General features: G+C 40.4%; 1 protein-coding gene across 8 annotated transcripts in view; it reads left to right on the plus strand.

The window, feature by feature from the left end:
• Nucleotides 1–15,993: 15,993 nt before the first annotated feature.
• LOC132874264 (protein 4.1-like) overlaps nucleotides 15,994–18,623 on the plus strand; it is a 274,967-nt gene continuing 272,337 nt past the window's right edge. For 6 of the 8 annotated variants that reach the window (XM_060910285.1, XM_060910283.1, XM_060910286.1 and 3 more), the window contains exon 1: nucleotides 15,994–16,133. The gene's annotated coding sequence lies outside the window, so the exon portion shown is untranslated. Of the gene's footprint in view, nucleotides 16,134–16,340; nucleotides 16,519–18,623 lie in introns of all 8 variants that reach the window. The other 2 variants (XM_060910284.1, XM_060910291.1) reach the window with 2 other exon arrangements.

Consider the following 18,623-nt stretch of genomic DNA (forward strand, 5'->3'; position numbering starts at 1 on the left):
TGTGTGTGCATGCGTGCATATTAAGGTACAGTTAGCCTAAAAATCACTGATATTTAAAGACGATTTAAGGCAGAAGAGTAACTCTGACCTTCTGGAGTCACATTTAATTGCACCTCTTTCTGACCTTTTGTCTTCAATCTGTTTAATTGCTTTATTTTTTCCCTTTAAAAAAGTTCTTTTTTCCCCACTTTTTTTACGTTTTCACTCTATTAAAGCTACACTGCCTTTCGGATTTTTCGACCGTAGTTCATAAAAATAATTTTCCCTGACACCTAATTATTTTTGTTTAGTGGACCGAAAGCTAATGATTTTGAATCGGAGACTTCCAGTTGTATTAATTAAAAAAAAAAATAGAACAGGTAATGAATTTAAGGCCACGTGGCCCTAAATTCTCTGCTATTTTTTCCTGCTTCACCGTGACGCAATTCAAGATACTACATCATGCATCACATGGTGGGCTTTCCCCATTTGCGCAAGGCATTGTGGGATACAAATTTGAAACAGGAGAGAGAAATGGAGGACGTGAGTGTGAGAATGAAACGTGAAAGAGCGACTACAGTAACGGAAAGAAAGCGAGAAGAAAAGACGTTATGTTCTATACGAAGGAAAGGAAATGCAGGACCAAACTAATAAATATCGGCGCTCAGCGAGCACCTCGGTGTGATCAGCTGTTCGTTTAGCGACAGAATGATGGAACTGTCAGTGCACGCTCAAAGGTAAACCTGTAGATGGCAGTAATGCGACACTGTGGATGCCAGCTGCTGTAAAACCCAAAAGAAGACGACAACGATGACTAAGGTAAGCATGTGCATGCCACTGAGCTCTATATAAAATCTGGAGAGGTCCGAGCCTATTCCCCGCTGTAGAGACGAGTGAAGCCATCTGGCCGCCATATTACCACTCACACAGCGTGTATTTGGCTTATGTGTTAAACAGTCGTATCTGATAAAATTTGCCCCAAAAAAGTATCTCCTGACTTTTTTTTCCTCCCCTTTCATAACCTCCTCTTATTTTCTCAACTTTACCCACATTCCTTGCATATCTTTATCGCGCTCCCCTTCACTGTTATTATTTTTTCCTTTTCCAGTTCAGTCTCTGATCACTTTTTTTTTTTGAATGGCTCTTTTTTATTACTATAATTATTTTTATGGAGATTATTTCAGTTTTTCTCTTATACAGGGTACCTTTCTCTTTCATATATTTCTTCTTATATATATATATATATATATATATATATATATATAAAAAAATAACACACACTGGTGAAATGTCCGTCCACAACCTTTGACCTGATGATTTTTTATTAGTAGTAGGGTTGTTAATAATAATAATAATAATAATAATAATAATAATAGTAGTAGTATTAGTCGTATTGTTGTTGTTGTTGTTGTTTATTATTATTTTTAGTAGTAGGGTTATTAATAATAATAATAATAATAATAATAGTTGTTGTTGTTATTATTATTATTATTATTATTATTATTATTAGTAGTAGTAGTAGTAGTATTGTTGCTGTTGTTATTATTATTATTATTATTATTATTAGGGTTATTGTTTCATAATAATAATAATAGTAGTAGTAGTGTTTATTATTATTATTATTATTATTAGTAGTAGTAGTAGTAGGGTTATTGTTAATAATAGTGTTACTGTTGCTGTTTATTATTATTATTAGTAGTAGTAGTAGTAGTAGGGTTATTGTTTCATAATAATAATAATAGTAGTAGTAGTAGTAGTAGTTATTATTATTAGTGTTTATTATTATTATTATTATTATTATTAGTAGTAGTAGTAGTAGTAGTAGGGTTATTGTTAATAATAAGTGTTATTGTTGCTGTTTATTATTATTATTATTATTATTATTATTAGTAGTAGTAGTAGTAGTAGTAGTAATAGTAGTAGTTATTGTTTGTAGTGTTTTTTAAAAATAATTTTATTCTTAGTAGTGTTGTTGTTGTTGTTGTTGTTAGGCCTATTTCAGAATATTATTTTTATTTTGTTATTTCAACCACTCATTCCTAGAAAGAAGCAAACACTTCAAACAATGTGAAATTAATCATTTTTTTAAAAGTGTATAATTTTATACATATATATATTGTATAACTGTTCGTATGGTGAAATTTTCTGTAAAGTGAAGTTTTCTGACAAACGTTTTTCTGGTTTCTTGTTTAAATGAAAAGCTGCCATTTTTGTCTCATTAACGTCAAGAAAGAGTAACAGAGAAGGTGGTGATGGAGCGACTGTTTATAGCTGCTACAACATGTTTTGCAGATGTTTCTTGACATGAAATGTAACTACAGTAAGTATGAATAAACAAAGTATGTTGCTGTAACATTGTCAAAAACTGTTCATGTTACTGAGAAATTGAAAATTGCCAAGCTGTCTGTCCTTAAGACTTTCCTAAATCGGAAAGCTTACTGTTTACACAGCACTGAAACTGGAGACTCCTTCCATAAATTTCCTTACAGAAAGCTTCACTTTGAAGGATCAGAAATTTGACTTTTTTTTTGATGAATAAGAACACTCTTTCTGCCTAAGGTAATGTAACTAATCCACTGTGGAAGTTCCTGTGAATGAGCTGTTACTACAGAAACAATAAGATATTAAAACGAGCATATTGATATAAACCTGTGACTTGCAGCTGCGCCTCTTCTCAGAGCTGCTGCTGTAGAAAATGACAGAGAATTCAACAGTGCTGTGGAGTAAGATGTCAAATAATATATAATAATACACCGATCAGCCATAACATTAAAACCACTGACAGGTGACATGAATAACATTGATTATCTCATTACAATGGCACCTGTCGGGGGTGGGATATATTCGGCAGTCAGCCAAGAGAACCGTAAGGTCTTGAAGTTGATGTGTTGGAAGCAGGAAAAATGGGCAAGCGTAAGGATTTGAGTGACCTTGACAAGGGCCAAATTGTGATGGCTAGATGACTAGGTATGAACATCAACAAAATGGCGGAAAAAGCTCATGCTGGCTAAAACACAAAGGTGTCAGCATTAACTTTTTCAGCAATTTGTGCTATAGTAGCTCTTCTGGATCGGATCATATGGGCTAAACTTCATGCCCCGTGTGAATCAATGAGCCTTCGACAGCCATGACCCTGCCGCCGGTTCACCGGTTGTCCTTTGGATCCTTGGACCACTTTTGGTAGGTACTAACCACTGCATACCGGGAACACCCCACAAGATGTGCCATTTAGATGTTCAGACCCAGTCATCTAGCCATCACAATTTGGCCCTTGTCAAAGTCGCTCCTTATGTTTGCCCATTTTTCCTGCTTCCAACACGTCAACTTCAAGAATTGACTGTTCTCTTGCTGCTTGATATATCCCACCCCTTGACCAGTGCCATTATATTGAGATAATTAAGTTATTCCATGAAATCGAGTCGTACATGAACTGATAGCTGACAAGGCGTGTAGCACCGAGTTGTCTATAAGTCATGTACGACGAGATTGAACGGAATAACTGTTTTATTCTATCCACGTTCACTGGATTTTGAGAAACAGAGCATTATTTTTATTTTTTGCAAATTCGATAAATAAAAACTTTTACACAAAACGTCCGACAAAATCATTTCCGCTTAGACTGTAAACAAACCGGCGAAATTACAGAAGCAATTTGTGAAAAATGCTATAATAATAATTCTTGAAAAATAAAAAAAAGATACGTTCTTACCATCAAATACTTTCATTCCATGTTTTGTTGTATTTTTTGGGGTTTTGTGTTCAAGTCGAGTTTTTATTTCATCCTCGGTTGGTTCAGCAGCACGCGCTGCCATTTTGTTTTTCTCTACTCGCGGTATATGAGCTGATATCCTAGTAGTAGAGTAGCCAATCAGAGTGTGTGATTGCTCATATCCAGTGAATGTGGATAGAATAATACATGTTATTCATGTCACCTGTCAGTGGTTTAATGTTATGGCTGATTGATGTATATGATATAAACATTATAATGTTTTATTGATATGATTAGGGTGGATAATTCACTCCCTTCCAAACCTTGAGGAGAACATTTCCTGCCAAATCTACACTTTTGGTTTATATAACCTGCTAAAGTTTGTCCATATCGGGGCAATTTACAAACTCGTAGATCTATAAGTAAGTAAGCAGTGCTCTCCTGTCATAGATATACCAAACATGAGCAAAAGGAGCATTTGTTTAGACTACAAATAGAAATTGAGTTTATCAGAATGCTCGCAGAACAACCCGTTTCTCATATAAAGACTTTGCGTCCGTACTTCTGTGTCTTGGCTGGACACTCTCGATTCTCACTGTATTTTTCCACCAAGGGACCATCTGTAGGTAAACATACAGTGACGCATGGAGGCTAAACTGTTGGACACAGACACTTGAAACTGTTTGCACGAAGGACAAGCTGTTGTCACAGGTCTGAGAGATGGAAAAATTGATTGGACATGAACAGGAATGTGACTTTTACCAAGCCAAGCAGTAAAAATGACTCATTTTTGTTGAATCAACAACACCAACATGAAGGATCTCGAAGTGTGTGAAGGAGTTTTGTGTGTCTCTTTGCACGTGCAGGATGACCTCGATATTGCTAATAACTGAGCTGAAAATGTTTATATCGGAAAGGCATGTTCCAGTCGAGTCCAAAATTATTGGCACCCTTGATGAAAGTGAGTGCAAATGTATTTGTGTGTTTGAGCTGAAATCTGTTACAAGAATGGTGTACGGTTTGATGTCAACATGATATTTATTTTTTTTAAAGTACAATCCTTTCTGGGGAAGGGAGAGGGGAAAACCCCCCCCCACTGTTTCTAAAAATATTGGCACCCCAGCTGAGAATAACCGGATTGGAGAAGGACAGCAAGCTTGTTTATACTTGTAGATTTGTGCATGTGGATGCTGTCGAGGAACTAGTTCCAAGCCAGAGAACGAGACTAAATTCTGACCACAATGATTTCTCTGTTGACTTTGGGGTCTTTTTTTTTTTTAAATCCATTTCAAGAACAAATATAGCCGCAAGCAGCGATGAAGGATCCGAGCACCTCCGGTATACCAAATCTGGCATGAATCCAACAAACTGCCTCGGAGGAGAATATCAAAATGTAACGTGTCAAAATGCACAAAACCAAAAATAACTCACTTCCTGTTGAGTATGGCTAATACAATGCACGTTACAAGTTTGCTCGTCTTGGGGCCTACCACATTTGACACGGATAGGTGAAACTATATAGCAGGCAAAAGTCTCAATGACATGTGGGGGCACTATGGAGTCCCCCGGACACACCCGGGGCCAAACCTCTATCCCTGAGTAGAGGTGGCTAGGACTGATGTGTGTACCAAATTTCATGAGTTTTCACCCATGGGAACCACCTCAAAAATGGCTGAGTCTTGAAGACAAATAATAATAATAATAATCATAAGAAGAAGAATCCTAAGGAAAACAATAGGGCCTTGCACCTTGGTGCAGCGCCCTCTGGTGCTCAGGCCCTAATTTGTGCTAAAATATCTTGCTACATGGCAGATTTCATGATGCCAATCTTGTTGGTCTTAACCAGTGGTCGAGTTGTAAAATCAAACCAGGGGGGATGGTGGGAAACTGGTTTGCTTTTAGGAGGGTTTGCACACAACGTAGGTCTGTGGACCTTGTTCATTTACCAGACATACAGTATTTTGTGCTGATAAAGTGTGTAGTACACACTGTGTACCCTTTTTATTGTTGTAAAAAACATAATACACTGGTATTTTACTGTAAAACATGCACAGTGTGGATGTCATGTGTCATATTTAGTCAGTCTCCTGGCTGACATACCGACCACATTCTCCATATTAGGGTGAAATGCAGATGACAAATTTGAAGTGTAACTTCATAGTCATGGTAGGCTCCTTTTAAATCGTTTGGCAAATAATTTATTAAAACCTCAGCAGGCAATGTAAATGAACAACTGAATCTTTTCATATCAAGTCAATAGAATTTTTATTCAAAGCTGAACATTGGGAACATTGAGTTAAATACGGAGGTAGGTAGGGAACCAATAAGCTAAAACAAGCAACAGTAAATTGTAAATCAGACTAAACTTCCTAAAAGATGTTTGAGGCATTATGCATTTTTTTTTCCTTTTTGTTATTATTGTGTTTATTCTTATAACGTTGTAACGTTGATTCCCGCTGTTATCTAGGTCATGTGACACCTTAACGTTGACGGTTACCAAGGAGCTGCCTTGGATACTTTGATACTTTGCTTCGATACATAGCAGCACTTTGATACATACTGGATACAAGCTAGCAAAATGAGTTAAAATCAGGCGTCTTTGGAAAGTTTCTTTGGAAAGGGGAAAAGGCCCATTGAGGAGACAGAAGAAGAGCCTATGATGAAGAAAAAGAAAGCTGCATTTTAGCAGACACTTTGTCGAGTCCTACACCAATCCTGCTCTGCCTTACATGTTGTGACCGGCTCTCTAATGAGGCAATGAAGCCTTCAAAACTGCTAGTGTCGTTTATTTTAGCCTTCCTGTCTTGAATAACACTTTTTGTTGCCTGAAGAATAACAAACGAACGTCCAGGCTGATTAAATTAATGGCCTTATACAAGAAATCAAAGCTAACATGAACCTGAGTAAGCTATCGATAGCTGGCTAGACTCCAAACTAACATTCATTATGATAGCTGTGTTGTTATCCGCCGCCCACAAATTAGGCTACATATCGGGAACTTTACAGCATGATAGTGGGCTCACAGAAAGTGGGACTGATATTCGTAACTCTTGACTTACCTCCTGAAATGTTTTTTCTTGCGATCTTAAATCCGAACTTGCTTAGGTCTTGCTGTCCACTCCGCTTGGCCATGATGCTGCAATCCGCTGCGGTCACTGACGCCGAATGAAATAAAAAATAACGGAACCCCAACTGAATGTCACCTCCTCAAACGCTTCGCTTGCGCGTGCCCTCTCTCGCCGTAGCTTATTGTATGCTCAGTTTCACCAAAGCTACGTGGAATGGCATTTCTAATTCCAATGTTAAATAGAAGTAATGTCCACATTTATTGATAAAATTGCTCAAGGGAAGGGAGGGGGGATGCCCGTTTTAGAGGGGGGATGATTTTGACCATTTTTTATTCCAGGGGGGATGGCATCCCCCCCATCCCCCCTCAACTCGAGTACAGGTCTTAACAAGAGCCACTGGACCACCATGAAGCAACACGAATCCAATTGGATTGGAGGCTTTTACTTTTAGACTTTCTTCTTTTTCTCCCAGACGTGCCATTGTATTCAGCCAAACAAGCTTGATTATAGTTGCGTCTGATAACAACATAGTTTTTAGTGGTATTTTAAAACTGTTTCTGCATTTTGGCTCCGTTATCATGTTTGTTTTCCGCAGAACGATGGATGAAAACCAAGAAGAAAATCCTGATCTTTGTTCAAAGCCCATAGAACCACAGAGCTCCTGGACACCCGAGCCAGTTTTAGATTCTGCGATTTCAGTGGTCTGTTAAGATTATTACTTGTCACACACTATAAGATCCCAACAAAGTCTTGGCTGATTTTCTATACCAGACAGGAGTGGGTTTCCCGAAAGCCTCTTAACGCTAAGACCATCTTAACTAGGAGAGAGTGTGTTCATTGTGATGCTCGCTCTACCATTTAACGATGATCTTTGTGCTGCGATGCTTTTGGGAAACTCAGGCCTGTACAATAATGTGTGTTCTCCATGACTGATTATATCATGACATTTATCGAAGGATAGACCTGCAATTAAAGAAAATGACCATGTTCTGTTTGCATCATCAGTCTGCCTATATTCACGCAGAAAAATGGTAATCAGGATAGTTTCCTGGCCATTAGCATGTTTCCTTTGTGAAAAAGCACCAGAACTAATTCGACAATACAGTACTTACTTCAGAATTATTGTTAGTTTCTGAAATATTGTCCAGAAAAACGAGCGCGTTAAACACTAACTCAAGCTATTGAGTTAGTTTGGTTCATCTCATCACATGACTTCCTGTTTCTACTTGAATTCGGAAATGCTCGTTATGTCTGTTCGTATACAAAAGTCTTAAGCCCGGCACACACTGGTGACTTCTCATTGCAAGCATATTTCGATTTTTGGATGCAAGTTTCCCTTCTCAGGTAGCTGTGTGCGCATGTTATCTGCGACCAGTGGGCGATTTGGGGAGGGGGATGCAAGTCACATGGAAATCACGTGACTACTTCGCGGGCGGGGATTGGCTTAGCCTTTGGAGGTGATCGCTTCGTTATCACAGATGCACACGCAGCAATATCTCTGCAACAAGTCAGTGACTGGCGATTTTTTTTTTGTCGCAGAACATCAAGCATGTTTGATACCTGCGATCTGTCACAAGCAACAAAAAATCGCCGTCGCAAATATCCGCACACGAAGCAATTTTTCGCTTGCGTCAAAAAGTTGCACGACCAAGCGACGGAAACTCGCCCGTGCGTGCCGGGCTTAAGGCATTATTTTGTAGTACAAATGTTGTTATAGATTTCTATTTTATGACTTCGTCATTATCGAGTCGGTATAAAACGTTAGCTTTCCGAACATCAGTTTTCAGGCACAAAATTAAATGTTACAGAAAAATGTTTGTCAGTAAAGAATGTAGCATGTTAAGTAAGAAGGCATTTTTCGCACACAAAAAAAAATCCGAACAAACCATACATTATGAAGGATGTTGGGTTTTGGTGCAAAATGAAGAAGTAAGTGTGACAAAGTGTCCAGAAGAACTGTAGCTAGTTCTGGAAGATGCTCAGTAAAACCTACAGCTCATTTCCTTATAAAACTGCACTCGTTGTACCGGAGACTACTATTTATACACGTGTACATGTACATAAAGCAAAGGGTCGTCACATCAAATATCAACTTTTGCTTAATTGATTACCGTTTTCTGCTCTTGAAACTGTAGTATTTTTTTTAAATCTAAGGAACATTTCAAAATTATTTGTGAACACATCTTTGCTCTACAGCACTTCTTTGCATGTGCCGAAGACTTTTGCACAGTACTGTACTGGTCAGCACTGTCGCTTCACAGCAAGAAGGTTCTGGGTTCGAGCCCAGTGGCTGACGACGGCCTTTCTGTGTGGAGTTTGTATGTTCTCTCCGTGTCTGTGTGGGTTTTCTCCGGGTGCTCCGGTTTCCCCTACAGTCCAAAAAGGCTAATTGGTGGCTCTAAATTGACCGTCGGTGTGAATGTGAAGGTGTGTGAATGGTTGTTTGTCTCTATGTGTCAACCCTGTGATGATCTAATGACTTGTCCAGGGTGTATCCCGCCTTCGCTCATAGTCAGCTAGGATAGGCTCCAGCTTGCCCACGACCCTGTACAGGATAAGCGGTTATGGATGGATGGATGGTTGTTTGCAGGTGCTCCTGCACGATGACATCCAAAAGATTTTATCATTCAAGTTGTTTGGGGTTTTTTAACACCGTTTTGACTGGCTGAGTGAACGATCTGCTGTCAACATTCCTCAATTTCTTTGTTATTTGACTCATTAGGCAAACTTTATAATCCGTATTTCAAAATAATAATAATAGTTTGAATGATGGGACGGCACGGTGGTGTAGTGGTTAGCGCTGTCGCCTCACAGCAAGAAGATCCGGGTTCGAGCCCCGTAGCCGGCAAGGGCCTTTCTGTGCGGAGTTTGCATGCTCTCCTCGTGTCCGCGTGGGTTTCCTCCGGGTGCTCCGGTTTCCCCCACAGTCCAAAGACATGCAGGTTAGGTTAACTGGTGACTCTAAATTGACCGTAGGTGTGAATGTGAGTGTGAATGGTTGTCTGTGTCTATCAGTGGTGGCTGCTGGTTTTTAAAACAGGGGAAGCCCATTTTATGCATTCATCGTAAAACCTGTAGGCCGGATATCAAAGCATAGAAAGGTGTGCCCCATTAGCATAGTGAACTAGACAACCCTACCTAGTGGCAGAAAGTATTTTTGCTTGTACATTTCATGTTATAGTCTGGCTTGCCAGGCTAGTGCCTCATATCCTTAATCAAAAATATCAAACATCCAAAAATCACTGGCTATTCAACGAAGAGCCTTGAACATCATACCCTGATATGCAACACAGAGTCTTTAACACAACACCCAGCTGTGCAACACATCCTTGAACATCTTCTGCAACACAGTCTGGAAATTCATAACCAGGTAGGCTATGCAACACACAGAACCTTGAATATTATACCCAGATATAACCTATAACACAGAGCCCACCATTCTCTTAACATTACTGAACAATATACACACTTCAGATTCATGAACATGAACACTATTTATACACAAATTCTGCCCTCCGCTCCTTTTCCAGAAAATGGTCTGTGACCCTGTCATACCAGCTGGTTGTGCTTTCCAGAGACTTCACCAATTTCTGTTAGCAGCTAGCACTGCAGATCCCAATAAGGCTCAAGCTAGCCGACAACCAGATTGAACTACAAATGAAATAAACGAGTGAATTCACGAATGATCAAGCTGATAGAATGGATGAAAGTTAACGGAGCACAACGAGTAATATTTACATTTATTTACAGAGTAATGTACAGAGACATCAATGAGAAGAACCGTTTATATGAAAAGAAATTCGGACAGCACTTTGGCACACGACTACACTTTCTCGACATCCGCTAGGGACTGACTGATCATACTTACCGTGTTCCTCGCCGAAGTAACGCCCTCCTCATGTCTTTCAAACACTACCTCCAATAATCCTTTATCAGCCCGGCTTCTTGTCCCTCCCACTGTCTCATTTAGTCCCAGAGAAGCCCGGCTTCCCTGGAAGTGACGATTTTGTTAATTTTAACCAATAACGACTAGCCGAAATTGGCTGTTCAGAGCCGTCTCGTAGACTGCAACGGATACCCGGCTGCCAGTCAGTGTTGCCAGATACTGCTGACGTTTTCCATCCCAAAATATGTTCAAAACCCACCAAAATGCACTTAAAACCGCCCAATCTGCCAACACTGCTGCCAGTCCATAGAGCCCATTGAAATAATTGGCAGCAAAGGCAGCAAAGGTGATTCTCGTAGTGAACTGCAAGTTCGTCAGACATCACTCAAATAAGTTACAGGATAGTTATGAACATAAATACAATCTTGGGCATATATTATGTTATGCAAGTTATTGTTTTAATGAGAATTCAACGTCGTAGACGCCGCAGTTTGGGGAGAGAATTTTAGGGGAAGCTCGGCTTCCCTTGTTGTCTCTGAGAAATCGCCCCTGGTGTCTATGTGTCAGCCCTGTGATGACCTGGCGACTTGTCCAGGGTGTACCCCGCCTTTCGCCCGTAGTCAGCTGGGATAGGCTCCAGCTTGCCTGCGACCCTGTAGAACAGGATAAACCGGCTACAGATAATGAGATGAGATGAGTTTGAATGATAAAACAACTACTGAGCTCGGTTTTCAATTACTGGACGAGGTTGAACAAAATATCCTGATTAGCAGAGGTGGACAGTAACAAAATACATTTACTCGAGTACTGAAATTGAGTACACTTTTTGAGTATCTGTACTTTACTTGAGTATTTTTTTTTTAAACTTCTGACTTTAACTTCACTACATTTGAAAGGCAAATATCGTACTTTTCACTCCACTACATTTCTATCAAGGTCCTTGTTACTACAAAGCAGCTTTGAAAGTGGATGTTTTTATCTTTTTTTTTTTTCTAAAATGTGATTGGTTTTTTCGCAGGTGACACTGAGACAGCCGGTCAGTAACCACGAGGGTCACGTCACGTCCATAGACTGGATAAAATCAAGTTCAGTGATTTCTCAGCAGCGTTATTCGAACACGATCAGTTGATGGCAGAATGGAAGGAGGCGGATTTTCTGTGGAATGCACGCACTCGTGGCTTTACCTAGAACCCATGTTTCAGTTTTCTGAAAGGATTAAAGATTCATTTCATTTTAATTGTTTCCTTTGTTTGCCGAAAATGAACCACATCACGGCCTACAAAAACTCGCCGTCTAACCTGCGGGAGCATGTTGAGGGATATAAATGTTTTATTCCAAGAAAAAGCTTGCAATGAAGCTGTCTGTGCTTTTAGAGCGAGCGATAACGTTGCAATAGCCGTGCAGTCTGGTTAGTCAGATGACTTTCTATAGATTTGCCCGCCAAGTTGCCGTCGCCTTGTCCACGGCTAACGTTAACACATAGCTAGTTAACTTGGATACTATTAGTTAGCATGTAAAAATGGAGTTACGCTAACATGAATAACGTTAACATATCTGAAGTCCTTTCAGAAATATGTTTTAGCATAATCTCGCCAGATAAACAGAATGTCTCATCTCATTATCTCTAGCCGCTTTATCCTTCTACAGGGTCGCAGGCAAGCTGGAGCCTATCCCAGCTGACTACGGGCGAAAGGCGGGGTACACCCTGGACAAGTCGCCAGGTCATCACAGGGCTGACACATAGACACAGACAACCATTCACACTCACATTCACACCTACGCTCAATTTAGAGTCACCAGTTAACCTAACCTGCATGTCTTTGGACTGTGGGGGAAACCGGAGCACCCGGAGGAAACCCACGCGGACACGGGGAGAACATGCAAACTCCGCACAGAAAGGCCCTCGCCGGCCCCGGGGCTCGAACCCAGGACCTTCTTGCTGTGAGGCGACAGCGCTAACCACTACACCACCGTGCCGCCCTAAACAGAATGTAGAAATCTTTTTTTTTTCCTAGTAGCGTTAGCGACCCAATATGATTTTGAGTTTGAAAAGAGTTTGCTAGCATGTCAGGTGGAGTTTCACTGGCTAGCTAGCTTAACGTTAAGCCACCATGATGGCACAGCATGCGTTCATTTTATGAATTCACATTTCTGTCTTTGGTCACGGCGTTAGGTTTTCTAAGCGTTGTGGCAATAATACAATGATGCATTGACAGAAAATGTATTTTTAATACTTAAGTATTTTTAAAAGCAAGTACGGCAGTACTTTAACTTAAGTAAAAATTTGACTGGATGACTTTCACTTGGGGCGGCACGGTGGTGTAGTGGTTAGCGCTGTCGCCTCACAGCAAGAAGGTCCGGGTTCGAGCCCCGTGGCCGGCGAGGGCCTTTCTGTGCGGAGTTTGCATGTTCTCCCCGTGTCCGCGTGGGTTTCCTCCGGGTGCTCCGGTTTCCCCCACAGTCCAAAGACATGCAGGTTAGGTTAACTGGTGACTCTAAATTGACCGTAGGTGTGAATGTGAGTGTGAATGGTTGTCTGTGTCTATGTGTCAGCCCTGTGATGACCTGGTGACTTGTCCAGGGTGTACCCCGCCTTTCGCCCGTAGTCAGCTGGGATAGGCTCCAGCTTGCCTGCGACCCTGTAGAACAGGATAAAGCGGCTACAGATAATGAGATGAGACTTTCACTTGTATCGGAGTCACATTTGACCGGTGGGATCTGTACTTTGACTTAAGTAATGAAGTTGGGTACTTTGTCCACCTCTGGTGATTTGTTAGTGTGCTTTCAGCATCAGGAAGTGATTAATTGCTCACTTGCTGCGAACAAATCATGATATTTTGTTCAACCGTCCATTAATTGGTTATTATTGACCGCTTGAGTCTTGTGACAAAATAGATGAACCAAGTTAGTACAGTTTTATAAATCTGCATACACAAAATTGTGCCATGATTCAGAAACAGAGGATCTTTCTATCTAGACACAAACCTGTCATGACCATCCAGAGGTCATGAGTTCGGACCAGGTGTGAAAGTGCACTTAACCTCATGGGAAAGGAAACCTGATGAATTTTATCCATCTATCCATCCATTATCTGTAGCCACTTATCCTGTTCTACAGGGTCACGGGCAAGCTGGAGCTTATCCCAGTTGACTATGGGCGAGAGATGGGATACACCCTGGACAAGCTAACACATAGACACAAACAACCATTCCCACTCACACCTGCGGTCAATTTAGAGCCACCAGTTAACTTAAACATGTCTTTGGACTGTAGGGGAAACCGGAGCACCCGGGGGAAACCCACGCAGACACGGGGAGAACGTGATGAATTTTTTTTTACATTTAGCAGACACTCTTAGCCAGAGTGACGTACAACACAAACAGAGCAGCCTGGGGAGCAGATGGAGGTTAGGTGCCTTGCTCAAGCGCACTTCAGCCATTCCTGCTGGTCCAGGGACTCGAACCAGCAATCTTTTGGTCCCAAAGCTGCTTCTCTAACCATTCAGCCATGGCTTCCCGTTTTAAATTGTAACTGCATGGATGTTCATTTTGATGCATTTCTTTAACAGGGTCAATCATTTTCGTGCTTTTCTTTTAAAGAGAGATTGATTGATTGATTGATTGATTGATTGATTGATTGATTGATTGATTGGATGGAAATTTTAGATAATTGCTCCCAATAATTTTCGAATTTACTATATAGAGATAGCCGAGTAGTGAATCAGGAGAGCTGTGTGTTATGGAAGGCTGATTGATTGATTGATTGATTGATTGATTGCCCTTGACTGTTTGTTTATTTGAACCAGTGTGTGTGTGTATGTGTGTGTGTGTGTGTGTATATATATATATATATATATATATATGAGTGTTTAGTCTACGTCTAGCTCATATCTAGAGTGTTTATACTGTTTATATTGTCTGTTTGAGTGTTGTCTTTGTCTAATTCTTATCTAGTGTTCACACTGTTTATATTGTCTGAGTGTTCAGTTTATACTGTTTATATTGTTTGTCTGAGTGTTTAGTCTATGTCTAGTTCCTATCTAGAGTGTTTATACTGTTTATATTATTTGTTTGTTTGTTTTCAATTATTCTATTTTTATTTTTATTTATTGCATTGCCTGTTTGCACCATGGGTCAGAGAGGACTGAAATTTCATCTGTGCTGTATGTCGAGCATGTATAGCAGGGGTGTCAAACCTGATCCATAAAGGGCCGTGTGGCTGCAGGTTTTCATTCCAGCCATGCAGCAGCACCCTGATTTGGCTTATTCAATCAACTGACACACCCACCCTTTAATCAAGGGTGGGTGTGGCTGCAAGTATTTGACTGTGTGAAGACAGTTCAGTTGATTGAATGAGCCAAGTCAGGTGTGCTGCTGCATGGCTGGAATGAAAACCTGCAGCCACACGGCCCTTTATGGATCAGGTTTGACACCCCTGATGTATAGCATATTTGACAATAAAGTTGACTTGATTGATTGGATGGAAATGTTAGATCACTGTTCCCAATAATTTTGGAATTTACTATATAGAGATAGCCGAGTAGTGAATTAGGAGAGCTGTGTGTTATGGAAGCCTGATTGATTGATTGATTGATTGATTGGATGGAAATTTTAGATCATTGCTCCCAATAATTTTGGAATTTACTATACAGAGATAGCTGAGTAGTGAATCAGGAGAGCTGTGTGTTATGGAAGTCTGATTGATTGATTGATTGATTGATTGATTGATTGATTGATTGATTGGATGGAAATTTTAGATCGTTGCTCCCAATAATTTTGGAATTTACTATACAGAGATAGCTGAGTAGTGAATCAGGAGAGCTGTGTGTTATGGAAGTCTGATTGATTGATTGATTGATTGATTGATTGATTGATTGATTGATTGATTGATTGATAGGATGGACATTTTAGATCATTGCTCCCAATAATTTTGGAATTTACTATATAGAGATAGCTGAGTAGTGAATCAGGAGAGCTGTGTGTTATGGAAGCCTGATTGATTGATTGATTGATTGATTGATTGATTGATTGATTGATTGGATGGAAATTTTAGATCGTTGCTCCCAATAATTTTGGAATTTATTATACAGAGATAGCTGAGTAGTGAATCAGGAGAGCTGTGTGTTATGGAAGCCTGATTGATTGATTGATTGACTGATTAACTGATTGATTAACTGACTGATTAACTGATTGATTGCGCAGGTCGATCGCCGGATTCTGACTGCACGCGCACAAAAAAAGGGACGGGAACTGGATGATGCGCAGAGCGAGGCGCGCGGAGAGAAACCGCCTCACCCGTCCTACAGTAGATCCTCCCCCCCCCTCTCCCCTCCCCCCGGGGTTGTGCTCCTCCTCCGGTGCTCGCGAGCTCGGTGAGCAGGCGGCGGCAGCAGCAGCAGCAGGCGCGCGCGCTCTTTGCCACCGCAGCGTCTCGCGCGCAGCACTCATCAGGTCCGCTCGTGCAGAGGCTCCGCGCGCGCGATCTCCGGCAGGTAAACAATAAACAATCTCTGTTCTGATCCCGCGCGCTCCTTCAGCAGCAGCAGCAGCAGCCGGGAGCGCGCTCGTTTTTAAACGGTCGCCAGTTTAAACTCCCGGTCGGTGTCCTGGAAGTCGCGGATTTGAATATTATGTCATGTTTTGGGGTGTGTGTGTGTGTGTGTGCGCGCGCGCATTCCGCCTCTTCCTTCTGCATGTAGGATCCGCTGTAACAGAACGCACGCGCAGCACACCGGGGATCAAAACAGAACCGACACACAAACTAACGGCAGAGCTGTAACGCGCTTCTCCTGCGGGCAGACACATCATCAGGCGCCGCGAGGTCCCGGTCCGAGCCTGCATGCGCTCAGGGGCTGAAACGGCAATGATGTTTTGAATGTATTATTATTATTATTATTATTATTATTTTAAATTAATGTCATTCTCTCAGCTGTTCAACCCTGATGTGTGTGTGTGTGTGTGTGTGTGTGTGTGTGTGTGTGTTTCAGAGCCTGTGTTGATCATACTGTTGTTGCCTTGATTTATAATAATATCCACTGCACAGTGACTTGCTGTAGTAACACACACACACACACACACACACACACACACACAACATACTTATGTAATGCAGAATGGGTGAAAGATCTAAAGGGCACATGCATGACTCCTCAAAATCAACACATTACTACGCAGAGATGTTCTTGTTTGTTTGTTTGTTTGTTTGTTTTGCACTTAGACATGCATCTGTAATGTGTACACTTAGAAATAAAGGCACCAAATTTGTCACTGACGTACGCATCAGTGGCACCTCTAGAGTACCTTTAGTCTCTACAGTAGGCCTGTGTGTCACTCAGGGACGAGTGCATCTGTCTCTTTTCTTTTCTTTTCTCCCCCTTTTCTCTGGTACACAGTTAGACCTTAAGATAAGGCTGGTCACTATGACGATACAAGATCGATAAATAATATTTAACAGTTACAAGACGCATAGCACCGAGTTTTCTATACTCCATGTGTGACAAGATTGAGTGGAATAACCGTTTTATTCTATTCACATTCACTGGATTTTGCAAAACGGAGCATTTTCATTTATTTTTTATTTTTTGCAAATTCAATCAATGAAAGTTTTGTACAAAACATCCAACAAAATTATTTCCACATAGAATGTAAACAAACTGGCAAAATCACAGTAGCAATTTGTGGAAAAAATGCAGTAATAATAATAATTCTTGAGAAAAAAGATACGTTCTTACCATCAAATACTTTCATTCCATTTTTTTTTGTATTTTTTGAGGTTTTGTTTTCAAGTAGAATTTTTATTTCATCCTCAGTTGGTTCAGTAACACACGCCGCCATTTTGTTTTTTCTCTCCTCATGGTATATGAGCTGATATCCTAGTAGTAGAGTAGCCAATCGGAGCATGCGATTGCTCATATCCAGTGAATGTGTCTATAATATAATATATATACGTATGTTATTTACCAGCTGGGAGGTCCGTATCGTGAAATACCATGACCGAGTTCTTGAAAGTACTGAGCGAGGCCTACTGGGCCAAGGTCAATATTTAAGGCCGAGGTCATGGTATTTCACCATACGGACTGACCTTAAGCTGGTAAATAATATATTTATTTTTTTCTTTACCAAATTCTAACAGAAAACGAGAGCACCCGAAAGGGAAAACCGAGCCGAGCCGCCATTTTGAATCCTCATTCACGGCTGTAATGCAAATTGCTTCCTCCTCGGTATACAAGTGTACTTCCATGGCAGGAAAAAAAACTACATTTTGCCGCCTATGTAGTCCCCTATTTATACAAAATTGAGTCATTCAGGATTCAGCCATGTTTTTGCTTGGTGTTAGCAAGTTACAGGTTTTTAGCTTTCTCCTGAAATGTTTTATTTTATTTTATTTCTTCTTCCTCAGGGTAGTAAAACTCACTTTTGCTGTGAACACTGTCGTTATCGCTATCCATGCTGTAAAATTAATGCTATTCTCCTGAGAAATGCTGGCAAAAATTTATAAGATTTTTGATAATCTTATAAATAAATCTTATTTAAAAAAAAAAGATAAATGTTGACAAAAAATTCTACTATGTTTTTTTGTTGTTGTGAACAAGCGAGTCACCAGAGGTCCGTAACTGGGGTCCGTATTGTAGGATACGGACCCGCTCGCCAGCCAATCAGAGCGCAGGATTTGATGGAAACCGCACCGCGAAAAAAAAGTAAAATGGCCTATTAACTAAAATATTCCTTTTATCAAAAATGAAAGTTATTAACAAATCAGCATTTTCTTAAACATTTGTACTCCCTCTGTTTGCTTCTCTTTCCTTTATCTTTCAGCAGTCTGTAAAAAAAGCACGGTTTGATTCTTTTATTTCTAAGCAGTGCATTGTATTTACTTGATTTACATACGGACATCGATACAGCGTTGTGTTTATTCGGACGAAAATGGGAAGAAATCTGAATAAAATGCATCCAGTGCATCTTTTTTTTTTTTTAAATTCAGC

The sequence above is a fragment of the Neoarius graeffei genome, chromosome 26 (assembly GCF_027579695.1).
Source record: "Neoarius graeffei isolate fNeoGra1 chromosome 26, fNeoGra1.pri, whole genome shotgun sequence".
NCBI classification, from domain to species: domain Eukaryota; kingdom Metazoa; phylum Chordata; class Actinopteri; order Siluriformes; family Ariidae; genus Neoarius; species Neoarius graeffei.